The 5000-nt window shown below is 44.8% G+C and overlaps 1 non-coding gene across 1 annotated transcript; it reads right to left on the bottom strand.

Annotated features, from left to right (window-relative positions):
* Window positions 1-4448: 4448 nt before the first annotated feature.
* LOC143500161 (U5 spliceosomal RNA) lies at window positions 4449-4567 on the bottom strand. The gene has a single exon (XR_013126690.1). It is a non-coding gene; the product is annotated as a U5 spliceosomal RNA (small nuclear RNA).
* Between the last annotated feature and the right edge of the window lie 433 nt (window positions 4568-5000).

The raw sequence follows: 5000 nt of genomic DNA, 5'->3' as shown, positions 1-5000 counted from the left end.
TGTCTCTCTTCTCAGGCGCTCCCACTTGGACCCCCACAGGAAGTAGAAGATCGCCCGATCCAAACCTAAAAGAAAGCTCCTTGGAGGACTAAAAACAGAGCACAGCAATAAAAGCAAAGGTAAAATCACCGCTTTTATCACTAAAATTTTCCCTTCTAAAGTCAATTGTCGTAGTCCCCACAGTCCAAGTCTCTGTCTAACTTTCCCTAAGGTTGTTGTCCAATTTCCGCTCCCTCCTCCTGCCCGGTCAAATTTCACCCCTAAAATCCTGATGTTTGTTTCTTTAAAATTTACCCCTAAAACAGTTGGTACGTTCGTCCATGGTCCAAAGAGCTGTGCCTCAGTCTTGTTTCGGTTCAGTTTGGCTCCAGAGGCCCTCCCAAACCATTCTGTTACCTCTAGGGTCCTCTGGGCCGACACCATGTCTGTGCATAAAACTGTCACGTCGTCCATGTATAATGAACATTTCACCGTCAGTCCCCCTGGCAGAGTCAGTCCATTGATCCATTGGTCCCTTCTCAAGATTTGCGCCAGTGGTTCCATGCATGTGACGAACAAGAGCGGGGATAAGGGACAACCCTGCCGTACTCCTGAGCGAATAGTGATCGCCTTGGAGAGGTGCCCATTTACCAAAATTCTGCTATTGATGTCGTTGTACAACAGGCCCACCCATGCTATAAACCTCCCGGGGAACCCCATCTTTTGCAGTACCTGAAACAGGTACTGGTGTGAGACCCGATCAAAAGCTTTTTCAAAATCTAAATTTAATGCTAATAACCGAATGTTTCTGTCTCTCACATAACAGATGGAGTCACGGATCAGGATCAAGTTGTCCGTGATCCTCCGCCCCGGCACTGCGCAAGCTTGATCTGGGTGAATCACGTCTTCTAAAACTAATGACATTCGTCTTGCTAAAATTCTGCTAAAAAGCTTACAATCTACGTTTAAAAGTGTGATAGGTCTCCAATTGCTGATCTCTGATTTTTCCCCTTTTTTGTGCAGCAGAGTCACTATCCCTGACCTAAAACTGTCAGGTAAAACGTCACAAGTCTGGAAGTCTGTAAAAATACATAAAAGGTCCCCTACTAAAATGTCCCAAAAGGTTTTGTAAAACTCCACGGGGAGCCCATCCTCTCCCGGGGACTTCCCTGTTTTAAAACCTTTTAAAACATTTTGTAGTTCCTCTGTTGTAAAATCTGAAGTTAAAAGTTCATCATCTTTAATTTTATCTTCCAATAAATTGGTCACTTCTTCCATTGTTGTTTTGTGTGTTTTCTTTTCACCATATAAGTTTTCATAAAACCTTTCCACCGCCCCCATAATCCCATGATTTGTGTTCATTATCTTGTCTCCATCTTGTAATTTAGTAACCCCTCCTCCCCGCGCCACTGTTTTCTTGAAAAAATATCTTGTGCATTTTTCCCCTTCTTCTAGTTCCTGTTCTTTACAAGTCATTATATGTCTTTTGCTTACCTCCTCCATTAAAAGTCTCATTTCTTCTCTTACCTGTTTTATTTCCTCATTAAAATCAAACCCTTGGTTTACCAGATTAAAATACCTCTGTAACCTTCTTTGCAGCCCCATCATGCGCCTTTTCTGTTTTTTCTTTTTAAAAGTTCCCACCCTTTTAAAAAACGTCTTGGTCCTTCCCTTTACCATCTCCCACCACTGTGCACGTGAATCGTACAGGTCTTGGAGGGACTGCCAAAGTCTGTACTGCTCCCTGTATTCGTCTCTCACCCCTTCATCCTGCAGCAGGGAGCAGTTCAGCTTCCACAGCCCTCCCCCTATCGTCACATCTGTGGGGAAAGAAAGGGTGCAAGACAGTAAGGCGTGGTCTGAGAAAAACATGGGGATCAATCTAGCATCTGATGGTGGGCAGTCACGTGTGAGGATGTAGTCAATTCTGGAGGCCCGGGAACCATCACCACTCGACCAGGTGAAGCCCTCCTCCCGTGGATGCATGGTCCTGTAACAGTCCACTAAATTAAAATCAGTTATCAAATTTGCCAATCTTCCCGATGTTTTGTCTAGTTTAAAACTCTCTCCCACATTTCTCCTATCTTTCTTAGTTAAAACACAATTAAAATCCCCGCCCACTACTATCGGATCCCTCCCCAGCATGTGGGGCTGCAAATCCTCCAGCAAACCATATCTTTCCTCTTTCTCATTAAACCCATACACATTTAAGACTTTAAAATCCCTCCCTAAAAAATGCAAATTAGCTAAAATGGCCCGCCCATCACTCACCACAGTGCAGTCCTTCACCACAAGTCTGGGGTTATTTATTAGAATAGCAACACCATCTGACTTGTTGTAGTGCGACCCACTCCAGAGAGAGGGACCCGCAGCCCAGCGCTGCTCCCAGTCTCTGTATGATTTCAAAAAGGGGATTGCACATTCTTGTAATAAAATAATGTCGGCTGTCACTGTTCCTAAAAAAGTCAGAATGCTCTGTGCTCTCGAAGGTGCTCTCACACTCCTCACATTAATGGTGGCGATTGTGAGAGACATGAGCACGTTTAAAAGGAGGTAAAACCACAACATTCTTGGCTGACCTAAAAGCAAACGGAACTAGAAACATTTCAACACAATAAAATCCATTAAAACTAGTCTAAATCAATTCCTAAAACCACTTCCATTTTTCTCCTGCCAGGGTGAAAGAAATCCAGGACTGGAATGTCTTCAACCTCATTTCGGTTGGGGGTCGATGCTCTTCCTCTAGGTGGTAAGTGTAAAAAGGATACCTCATTTGGTGAGCTACCTGGCCAGCAGGGATTGGACCTCTCTGAAGGAGGGGTATCCTCGTCCACTGCCGGTCTCTGCTTTTTCTCTATGTTATCTGCTAGAGGAGACTCAGCCGGCCTTTTTGTTATCTGTGCACATGGGAGCGAAACTTCCAATTCTCCCTCTAACCCCAATGAGCTTACCTCTGAATCTGTCTGCATTTCGGGTGGATCAGTTTCTTCCCCAACTTCCTCCACCCTTTCTTCTTCCTTGCTTTTCTCCGGCTGTTCTGAGTGTGAGCTCCCCCTAGCTTCAGGGATGTCATCCTCCTGAAACTGAGAGGCTCCCCTTCCCGCCAAAACCTCTGGCCCCGCCCCTTCTTCCCCGGCCTCCTCATTTACCTCTTGACCATGCTGCTTTTCAGCCATTTTGTTTTCCTCCATTTTGTCTTCCGCCATCTTTGCCCTTTTTAATTTGTTGGCAAAGGAGAGTGGGCAATCTCTGAAGAGGTGAGTATTTTCCCCACAGAGGTTGCACTTTCTGCCATTTGGGCACTCATGAAAGGAGTGCCCTATTTCTCTACATTTACCACAAACTTTCTGGGTACATGCTTCAGCTAAATGCCCCATTTCACCACACTTGCGGCATGTTTTGGGCATCCCCTGATAGTGAATGTAACCTCTGTTCTCCCCCAAGACAATCATTTGTGGCAAATGCTTCAAACCCATATAACCGTTGGCATCTTCCCACTGTCTTATCGGTACCCTCCATGTACAGTTCCAAATTCTGTCCTCATCCAAAACCTTCACCGGTGCACCCATTACATAGCAGTACCTACACAACCATTGACAAATGTCCTGTCCACTCACAATTTCATTAAACATCTTTACAATTACTACCTTCCTAGTATGGTCTGACAATTTTTCTAAATTGAACATTTTAAAATGTTCCTGTAGTCCCTCATATTTTCTCCAAAACTCATTTAGCAGTGTCTGAGATCCAAAGCTCACGTCAAAACCCTTGTTTTGTGGCAAAGATATGATACAATTTATCATTTCAGGTTTGAAACCCAACACCCCCTGTATCAATTTTCTTGAAAAATCAAGCCGAGACATATGAAGCAGCTTGCCCTCCTTATCTGACATGAAATAAAACCGCACACTGTGGTGCCTCCTCACGCCAGGCCGAGCGGCCGACATGGTGGAGGCACCCACAGCTTTTTAACTTTTTAATGGACTAACAGGCTCTGTCAATTTTAAAATTTTAAAACTTTAAAACTTAAAAGGATTTAAAATTTTAAAATTTGTAAAAACCCTATACCACAAGCCAATAAAACCTACCAAAACCCAGAAAAAGGACTTACCTTGTCTTTAAAAGGAAATTCACCCAACCACAACCTGTGAAAAAGAACACCCTACAAAATTAAAGCAAAAACCGTTAAATTTTCACACAAGAAATTTGAAAAAGGAAACCCTCTGGATTCTTTGAGTAACCAGTAATCCGGTTCTCAAACCCCAAGGGTCGATCGCTGTCTCCGCCCCTTGATCTTAGCCAAAAGGCCGAGAAGCGATAACCTGAAATGGGCGCTGGACCGGGCACCGGCCTCGCAGGCAGGGAGGCCTCCTCCGTGGCATACCCGCCCTTCCCCCCTCTTCCAGACACCCACCGAGCCACTCCCACCCCTCCCTAAGTTTATACTTTCTCGTTATACGGATTGTTGCGGCCCCGCCCGGAGGCAGAGCGCTCCAAAAAATCACTTTGACTCTTTGACGTTCCCCTCCACGGAAATCTTTAGTAAAAGGCGAAAGATTTGTGCGTGAATGAAGAGAAACCCGAGCTATAGCCGTGTACGCTCAGGCGTCCCGCCACGCCAACAAAGAGCCTAGCTCGTTTGTTCGCGGTAACAAGGGAGGAGCCTGCGAGGCTGTGGCTTGCTTGTTTGCAAACAACAGGGCTGGCAGGCAATAATAGATAGAGAGAGAGAGAGAGAGAGAGAGAGAGAGAGAGAGAAAACAGGAACAATTTCAAAAAAAAAAAAAAAAAAAAAAAAAAAAAAGAACAAAAACGGAGGGAAAACTGCAAACAGCCGAAAGGGGAGTGGCCTCCGCTCTCACTGCATTTGTGACCAGCTGACAATTGCAGGCAGACAGACAGAGACCACTCACCCCTTCATTCTTGCCTATTTAAGGAGTGGAGTGAGCTGCTTTGTTTTATTTATTTATTCATTTTGGCTGCTCCCTCACATGGACAGACAGACAGACAAATCAATAAAT

Source organism: Brachyhypopomus gauderio, unplaced genomic scaffold, assembly GCF_052324685.1.
Source record: "Brachyhypopomus gauderio isolate BG-103 unplaced genomic scaffold, BGAUD_0.2 sc136, whole genome shotgun sequence".
Classification (NCBI taxonomy): Eukaryota; Metazoa; Chordata; class Actinopteri; order Gymnotiformes; family Hypopomidae; genus Brachyhypopomus; species Brachyhypopomus gauderio.
This window is presented reverse-complemented; position numbering and strand designations above follow the sequence as displayed.